This window comes from Amphiura filiformis, chromosome 11 (genome assembly GCF_039555335.1).
Source record: "Amphiura filiformis chromosome 11, Afil_fr2py, whole genome shotgun sequence".
NCBI classification, from domain to species: Eukaryota; Metazoa; Echinodermata; class Ophiuroidea; order Amphilepidida; family Amphiuridae; genus Amphiura; species Amphiura filiformis.
The window spans coordinates 12,425,230-12,435,594 of record NC_092638.1 but is presented as its reverse complement, the minus strand read 5'-3'; positions in this window follow the sequence as shown (position 1 = coordinate 12,435,594).

Sequence of the window (10,365 nt, the reverse complement as noted above, 5' to 3'; positions counted from 1 at the left end):
CCAGACCTCAATCCCGGGACCTCAATCCGATTGAAAACTTGTGAGACTAGCTTAGTCGTGCTGTGCATGACAGAGTAGCCAATGCAAACACATTGAATAACCTGCGACGAATCCTGGTTGAAGAATGAAATGACATTACACAGCAACATGTGACCAGGTTGGTGAGCAGCATGAGGAGGAGGTACCTGGCTGTTGTGGCTGCGTATGTTTTTTCCACCTGCTATTGAGGTTAGTGACTAATGTTATTTGAGCACAGAATAATGGTCAATTTGGAACATTTTGTTTGAGACCACATTCACAAGACGTGTACTCAGCCCATGAAGGTAGTAGAGAAGGAGTGAGCTCGCGTTAAGCTCATTACGTGAATCCTATTGTATACACAATAGAGACAGATATACCTTTGATCTAATGATCATCGCCGATAATTTCTGGAATGACTCCGTCTCATGGGGGGTTCATATTTAGTAACAAGTAAATCACGTATGCGCAAAACATGTATTATGGATGCGCATACATTTATTTGGCTGTTGAACTTGAATATTCATATTTCATTTAATATATGATGTTTTTTACGATTAATATGTTGAAACATGTTGTTCCAGAATGTTTCTAAACAGTTTATTATGGAATAGTGCAGTTCACACACATTTTAAGGACGGGTAAAATTGTTTTAACCACTGTTTTAAAAATACGAAGATCTTATTAAAATAAATTGCGCATTGATGAGTTGAATTATACTCCCATCAAACGAGATGTATCTCAGTGTTGCCCGGTACTGCCCAGGTTGGTCCGATTTTATTTGTTTACCCAAAACTTTAACAATTGTTCCTCCCCCGAGGTTTCAAAATAAACCGCATCCTGAGCCCTCTTTTAAACTAGCCAATAAAAGAGATGTAACGCATAATGTGCATCATTTTCATCAAGTTAGAATGACTTATGCTGTTTCATCATATTTACAGCGCACACAAGTGTGCGACCATGCATGTATACAACACAAAAGATTATAAGTGATAATCGTGTTACATAATCAAAACGTTGATCTGGAAACCTCAAAGGGCGGCAATTATGATTGTACAATAGAATGTGTGCGAGCTTTCTCCTTCTCTACTACCTCCATGCTCAGCCGTGAACAAAGTGATTGTGTCAAATGTGGTGTCATCGTAAAGGGAAATAACGTAGCTATCCATTGATATGAAACACAATAAGAACTAGACTTAGCTGTGGTCTAAGACCACGAACACAGCCGTGTTGTGACCTCTTAATCACCTTTGACCCCAAAATATATGAAAACCCCATAGACATCGGTTAATGTCAATGCACATGTCCACGTGGCATCACTTTGCTATGCTGTTTGTGGCAGAAGGGATATTTTGAAGGTATATCGTTTTATACCGGAAGTAACCCCTTACTGACCTTTGACCCCAAATGTATGTACACCATATAGACACTGTGTTATAACAATGCATGTGTGCAAGTGGCGTCACTGTCCAACGTAATTAGTAGAAGAAGAAGAAGCATTTTCAAGATTTTCGTTTTATACCGGAAGTGACCCCTTAATGACCTTTGACCCCAAATCTGTGTACACCCCATAGACACTGGATAATAACAATGCATGTGTGCAAGTGGCGTCACTGTCCTACAGAATCTGTGGAAGAAGATGCATTTTAAAGGTATTTCGTTTTATACCGGAAGTGACCCCTTAATGAGATTTGACCCCAAATAAAAAATACCACATATACATTGGGTGACTGCAGATCATGTGTGAACATACCGTTACTGTCCCATGTTTTACTTATCTAATAAAAAATTTTGAAGGTATTTCGTTTTATACCGGAAGTGACCCCTTAATGACCTTTGACCCCAAATCTGTGTACACCCCATAGACACTGAGTAATAACAATGCATGTGTGCAAGTGGCATCTCTGTCCCACATAATTTGTGGAAGAAGATGCATTTTAAAGGCATTTCTTTTTATACCGGAAGTGACCCCTTAATGAGCTTTGACCCCAAATAAAAAAAAAATACCACATGTACATTGGGTGACTGCAGATCATATGTGAACATACCGTTACTGTGCTATGTTTTACTTAGCTAATACAAATTTTTGAAGGTTTTTCGTTTTATACCGGAAGTGACCCCTTAATGACCTTTGACCCCAAATCTGTGTACACCACATAGACACTGGGTAATAACAATGCATGTGTGCAAGTAGGGTCGCTGTCCTACGTAAGTTGTGGGAAAAGATGCATTTTAGTTGAAATCACGTTTTTGACCCCTGTGACCCCTGCGTGACCTTTGACCCCACAAGTTTCATGTGACATGTAGGGGCATGGTCAATGATCATTGTGACCAAGTTATTATAAAATCGATGTAAGCATGTGAGTGCTAGAGCAAATGTAATGGTTGACAGAAGAAGAAAGAAGAACTAGACTTAGCTGTGGTCTAAGACCACGAACACAGCCGTGTGGTGACCCCTTAATCACATTTGACCCCAAAATATATGAAAACCCCATAGACATTGGCTAATGTCAATGCACGTGTCCACGTGGCATCACTTTGCTATGCTTTTTGTGGCAGAAGAGGCATTTTGAAGGTATATCGTTTTATACCGGAAGTGACCCCTTACTGACCATTGACCCCAAATGTGTGTACACCATATAGACACTGTGTTATAACAATGCATGTGTGCAAGTGGCGTCACTGTCCTACGTAATTTGTGGAAAGAGAATCATTTTAAAGGTATTTCGTTTTATATCGGAAGTGACCCCTTAATGACCTTTGACCCCAAATAAAATAATACCACATATAAACTGGGTAACCACAATTCATATGTGAACATACCGTTACTGTCCTATGTTTTTCTTAGCAAATAAAAAATTTTGAAGGTTTTCGTTTTATACCGGAAGTGACCCCTTAATGACCTTTGACCCCAAATCTGTGTACACCCCATAGACACTGGGTAATAACAATGCATGTGTGCAAGTGGCGTCTCTGTCCTACAGAATCTGTGGAAGAAGATGCATTTTAAAGGTATTTCTTTTTATACCGGAAGTGACCCTTTAATGAGCTTTGACCCCAAATAAAAAAATACCGCATATACATTAGGTGACTGCAGATCATATGTGAACATACCGTTACTGTGCTATGTTTTATTTAGCTAATAAAATTTTTTGAATGTTTTTCGTGTTATACCGGAAGTGACCCCTTAATGACCTTTGACCCCAAATCTGTGTACACCACATAGACACTGGGTAATAGCAATACATGTGTGCAAGTGGGGTTGCTGTCCTACGTAAGTTGTGGGAGAAGATGCATTTTTAGTTGAAATCACGTTTTTGACCCCTGTGACCCCTGCGTGACATTTGACCCCACGAGTTTCATGTGACATGTAGGGGCATGGTCAATGATCATTGTGACCAAGTTAGGTTAAAATCGATGTAAGCATGTGAGTGCTAGAGTAAATGTAATGGTTGACAGAAAGAAGAAAGAAAGAAGAAAGAAGAACTAGACTTAGCTGTGGTCTAACCCACGAACACAGCCGTGTTGTAACCCCTTAATGACCTTTGACCCCAAAATATATGAAAACCCAATAGACATTGGATAATGTCAATGTATGTGTGCACGTGGCATCACTTTGCCATGTTATTTGCGGCAGAAGGGGCATTTTGAAGGTTTTTGTCTCAGACCGGAAGTGACCCCTTAATGACCTTTGACCCCAAATCTGTGTACACCCCATAGACACTGGGTAATAACAATGCACGTGTGCAAGTGGCATCACTGTCCTACGTAATATGTGGGAGAAAATGCATTTTAAAGGTATTTCGTTTTATACCGGAAATGACCCCTTAATGACCTTTGACCCCAAATAAAAAAATACCATATATACATTGGGTAAACACAATTCATGTGTGAACATACCATCACTCTCCTATGTTTTCCTTAGCTAATAAAAATATTTGAAGGTATTTCGTTTTAAACCGGAAGTGACCCCTTAATGACCTTTGACCCCAAATCTGTGTACACCCTATAGACACTGGGTAATTACAATGCATGTGTGCAAGTGGCGTCACTGTCCTATGTAATTTGTAGGAGAAGATGCATTTTGAGTTGAAATCACGTTTTTGACCCCTATGACCCCTGCGTGACCTTTGACCCCACGAGTTTCATGTGACATATAGGGGCACGGTCAATGATCATTGTGACCAAGTTAGGTCAAAATCGATGTAAGCATGTGAGTGCTAGAGCAAATGTAATGGTTGACAGAAAGAAGAAGAAAGAAAGAAGAACCTGTAAGAAAAAAGACACAGCCGTGACTAACGTCACGGCTGTGTAAGAACCTGTAAGAAAAAAGACACAGCCGTGACTAACGTCACGGCTGTGTAAAGAAGAAAGAAAGAACCTGTAAGAAAAAAGACACAGCCGTGACTAACGTCACGGCTGTGTAATAAGTCGCAAATACTCTGAGATATAGATGCTTGAAATAAATTTCCAAACTTTTGTCGAGGAATTTATATCGATATTAATTCGCGATGTTATAAGACCCGCCGATTACGAGCTGATCAAAGTATAGAGTATATGCAATAAACCAACTGGAACGGTATACCAATTGAAATGGCAGCCATGCTGGAGGACAGTTCTAAGATAACTTCTAAGATGACAGAGGGACAGGTCTCTAGATCGATTCCACAACTATTCATACCTATCACACGTTTTATTGTATTATCATGCGAATTTTCCGTGGTACCTTATGGAGGACACGAGTTTATATTTAAATGAGGATGACTCTGTCATCAATGTCATGAGTGACGTCGTATTGCATACCCTCTATTATAGTACCACAGACTATCTATTTCCTCCATGATTAGTATTATACAAGTCCCGTCGTAAAGGGTTCGTGTGTTATTTACAAAAGGGGATTGCAGATTTCAGGGGGAATCCGGAAACCTTTGGAGTATTGATATATGCCTTTTTGTGCTTTAAGAGGTAGTTATTTTTCAATTAAGCCCACTTAAGGCAGTATATACAATAAAATAACATAAGAGATACTATGTGCGTTTTTATTTGGTATTAAAGTAGCCTATGTGGTGTATGAATGGTTCGCAATCAGTTGGCTTTTCAAAGTAAAAACAACCCGTAATTTCTGCCTTTAATAATAAAGCATTATGTTGCCTTTTGACTTAGAAACAGGACTAGGAAATTGGCTATGTGCCGAGTTATGCATGACATTGGGCTATTCCAAAATAGATGCTCATCCCTATAGAAGAGTTCGGATTTCCGTGACTTTTTGACCAGTAGTTCATTATCAAAAATCCAAATTTGGAAGGATCATTTGGACAATTCTGTGGTTTTTTTTTGTTTGTTTTTTATTTACATTTATTGCATTTCCAAGCTTTTTCCCAGTAGCGTTGGCAATTGAAATTCAAGTCATTTTCAGGAAGCAAACCCGGAAAACCAGATTTTTGTTTTTTGGAATATTTACAGGGGGGGGGGTGAGCACCTATTTTCTGGAATTGGCCACTGCTTAAATAGAAACGACGACGGTGACATTTTTGGATCTAACGGATCTTATTTGGGCCGAGGAATATGTATAATCGTCTCAGGCCATTTCACAAATTTTCGGCTTTTGCATTCTGAAATTTTATAACAGTGTCAACATTTTGCTCAAATCCCCCTCAGACTGCTGATCTAGACACACCGCTGATCGGGGATGTTGTGTGTGGAGTGAAGAGCGTCATCTCCAGTCCATAACGGTACGCCCGGTTAATGGTTATTCAAGATACGCCATTGAAAAGGATCTCAATTTTCTTACTGCTAACAGCTATTTTCCAATTTTCTAAATTTTGCAATCGATTGGGGGGCACGTGAACACCCCCACCCCACCACCCGTGCCCCTATGACGCTACGCCACTGATGACATTTTGATCACACTCTCCGTCTTTTCCTGTTTCCACAACATTATGTGATGTAGCAAAGTTCAGGTCAGTCCATTCTGGTAACTATGTTTTCTTCCCATCTCCTTTCCTGTCTTCCTCTTCTTCTTGAACCATTCACTACCTATGACTACTGTTCCCTGAAGAATTGTCTTTGCTTAACCAGAGGTGCGAGAGATGTGGCCTACCTGATCGTAGTGTAGTTTATTTGCCTGACTTTAATTGTTATTAGGTCATCGTAATCAACCATGGGCATCCTAGTATTACGTAACAAACCGGAAGATGTAGTTCAAGTCTAGACAATAGGCGGATTAGCGGCCATTTTGTCTTCTAACATGATTTTATTTACGTGTCCTTATACTTTAGTACACAAGTATATAAGTTAACAGGTTTACAATTTTAAAATTATATTATGTGTATACAATATATTCTGTAGTAAATCGATCAAATGACGGTGATTGTTCAGGTATTATACGCTGGCGAAGTTACGTAATAAATCGGATTAACTACCATAGCAATAGGTGAAAACAATTTTGAACATATCGCGCTGCACTACAAGCAGGTTGAACTAATCACCTGTGGATATCTGCAATCATAGATTGAATACAATACTGGTCTTTTCAAACATACTAATCTTACAGGTGCGAGTGATTACCATGATACGGTTCAATGCAGAGGTACCGCGTGAAAGTATCAGTGCAGCGCGGTATATTCAAAAATTGTTTTCACCTATTGCTATGGTAGTTAATCCGATTATTACGTAACTTCGCCAGCGTATATGCTTGATAAAATTAAATTGTCTGACCAGCTAGTATTCTCCTCCGCTGTCATTGTGATTCCAGTCACTCCACGTACCGTGTTGCGACGGTGGAGGAGACTAAAGCTGTATTAACGGAAACAGAAGGGGTTAAAAATGATGTAGTTTAAGTCGAACTATAGCGTGACGTAGTTTCCGGCATTGTTCCTATGCACTTTCACCCTCCTGTCGTAATGCTTGCTTCACCATGCAGAGTGCCATCGCCCCGATATCGTCATGGCAGAAATCGCCATGGTAGATTGAATCCACCGCCACGCATGGCCATTATACATATCGACCTGTTTAATAGTTTTGAGTCGCATAATAGGCTGAAGGACATCTGACTAAGGCTACTGACAATAGCCCCGATTAGCTCGGTGACTGACTTCGCTGTGTGTCAGTCAAGCATGGTATGCCATAGGTCATATTCTTTTAGACAACCTTCACGATTGGCCTATACACTGCGCTATATAATTCGGCACATATAAATCAGAATTATTGCGGAATTATTGTCACTTTTTGACTCAAGACGCAAGCTACTGTCTCAAAGCGAAAGCTAACGACTATCATATCTGTTCAAAATATATATTCATGTGCAAGGAACCACATCTGGTTTCTTTATACGAAATCATTTACGGGAGATATTCATCATTTTCTACACCGGTATCCAAAGATTTTCTTCTCATATCAAACTCGTGCATAGCAAATTCACGTGTATCGATCCCGGGTATTTATTTTAGTATCTCTGCTGTACCAAGTAATTATTAGCCAGGCGATGTCGGTGTGCCATGGTCCGCACCTACTCGTTGGTCTTTATATGAGAGGTTGAGGACCTTATGGAAACACCTCATCTCCAGTGCTTGTATTCTTCTTTCCCGGTCTGCTGTCAGTGTCCACCATTCACAAGCAAACAGAATCATGGATAGGGCGAGGGTGCGCATTAGTTTGATTTTTGATCCCATTGAGATGTTCTCGTCACTCATCCATAATGGCTTTAGTTTTACCATGGCACTGGTTGTTTGTGCGATCCTAGAAAGCACTTCAGATTTTGACCCTTCATCTCTGATATAGGCGCACCAAGAACTTTGAAGCTGGTTATCGTGCGTACTAACATATGTCCATTTATTCCTACTATTTCGCTGATTCCCGTAAGATTCTTGGTCATCATCTTTATTTTTCTGCACTTGTTCTAATTCCATACTTCTGTGATGTTTGATGGGGTTATTAATCAGGAACATTTACTTGCTCACTGCCCGCTAAGCCATGTATATCATCAGCGAAGCGAATATTGGAATACTGCGCATCATATTCCTGCACATGGTTCTTTCAAGGAATCAGTTGAATAGTGTTTTTGATATCTGGCATCCTTGTCTAACCCCGACTGTTGTTTGAAGCTTACAAAAAAGGGGGTCTTTTGGTGCTTCGATCAGCCGAAATCACAGGTCTTTCTTGGCCTTCTGGTTGAAAAACGCCTGGACATTTAGGGGTCTTTTAGAGCTGACATGATCAAAGCCAAACTTTCGGAGCTCTATTTTGGTCAAGTTTAGGGGTCTTTCGAAACTGCGAGATCCACAACGGGAACTGTCCGTATGGCCATTTGTGTTAAAACAGTTAGGTGCCCCCGATCATTTCTATCAAATCTGATTTTAAATAATGAATAAGGAGGCGGCCTATATGATTAACCCTTGCAGGGCGCAAGACAATGCGAGACAGAAATGAATTTATGCGAGGATCGGATATAAACGATGCAAGCCCAAGAAATTGTGATTTAAATGACATGTTTAGGGCTCGAGCAAACTGACATATGAAAATTTTGAGAGAGAAAAAAAATCAAGACTCAGCGGGGATTGAACCCCTATCGCTGGAATACCGGTCCAGAGTATAACCACTGCACCACTTGAGTTCACCATGTTCACTTGGGCAATAAGTCCCCATGATAACGCTCTCACTGTGTCTCAGCAGCCAATTATAATATTAGATAATGAAGAAGGGGCGGCCTTTATTTTTCACCCTAGGATATGTCAGTTTTAGTCATTCAATTAGTAATCAATTTAGTAATGCACGTAAATGCCTTATTAAATCACTATAAATCGCGAAGTCATAAATTCATCATAGGTCATCCAATTTCTTGTTCTCTACAAATTGAATATTATAAGTCATGGAAGTATGTTTAACTTGTGCAAATAATGTAAAATGATATTACTGTTCTTTCAGCAATATAAATACATAATTTCAGCATTATTTTCCTTAAATGAAAAATTATATCTTGCATGACTAATTTTACTTAGTCGACAATTAGTCGAAGTGGGCCTCTTTTGACTAAATTAAGTTTGAAAGTGCAGTGGTGTAGGGGTTTGGGTGGGTGGTGTTCAGGTGTGTGCATTTTTTTTTCATTTTCTTTCTTTTAAAGAGCAGCATGGAAATTAGTTTATCAGCTCTATCCAGGCTGCATTTTTTCACAGGATATCACATCAGTATGTATTTCCTGACACCTAGGCCTATGAACTGAGCTGGATGCAAAATCTGACGTGGTTTTGCTGATCCAGGGTTGCTGTTGTGTAGTTGCCCCACATAGTTGCTTATCTCTAAATGGTGCATTGTGTAAAGGAAAACGGTTAAAAAGATCGTCATGCAATTATGCTTTTGAATTGAATGACGCAGTATTAAAAATAAGGCATTGTTTCAGATATTTTGGCATAGGGACCTGACATTCATACAGTGACCACGCGTGTTCAATACAACTAGCGTGGCAAATAACAATGGACATGCATGCTCAATACAGACTCTATCCAGAAAACAAACTCTCATTTTGTCTATGAAACACTCACTGAAAATAGTGAAATTTCGTATGTTTTTATATTACACACTATCATCGCTTACGTATTTGTTTTGACGCAAGTATTATAAATATTTAAATTAAGGTAAATATAATTTACTTTATTCAGCCTTTTCACTAATTCTCAAAGTTCGATTCGGACTACTAAGAGACCTTTCACAAACATTTGTTAGGTGGGCCTGATGCAAAAAGACAGGGTTCGGTTTTTGCCGGCAAAGTGGCAAAAACCTGGCAAAAACTGTTTTTGCCAGTTTTTGCCTGGTTTAAACCGGCAAAAATGGCAAAAACTGGCAAAAACTCACACATAGTCACTCAAATATTAAAAAGTGACACAGAAAGCTCATAAACAGTAACACACATCTTTCAACGAATCATTCAACATATTTTTTGTCTCATCAAGTCCTTAAAATGAAAAAGTTTTGAATTTGATACATGCCACATTTCGATTAAATGCACTTGAGCAATGAAAACGCATGCCTTTAATTTCTTAATATATTGCTTATAATTACAAAATCTGGCCTTGTTACACTCGGGAACTTATTTTTGTAACTTAATCATTTGTTTTGAGATCAATTAAAAAAAAATTGAACTATAAATCACTTTTTTAATTTTTTGCCATTTTTTGCCGGCAAAAACTGGCAAAAACTGTTTTTGCCAAGTGGTTAAAACCACGGTTAAAACCGCGGTTTTTTCCACCTGCGGCAAAAACCTGCGAACCCTGCAAAAAGAGGCCCTAAAATGTTTTGACCCTCCTAAGGGGGCCATTATAAAAATGACCACACATTTTTCTGTGAAAATTGAGT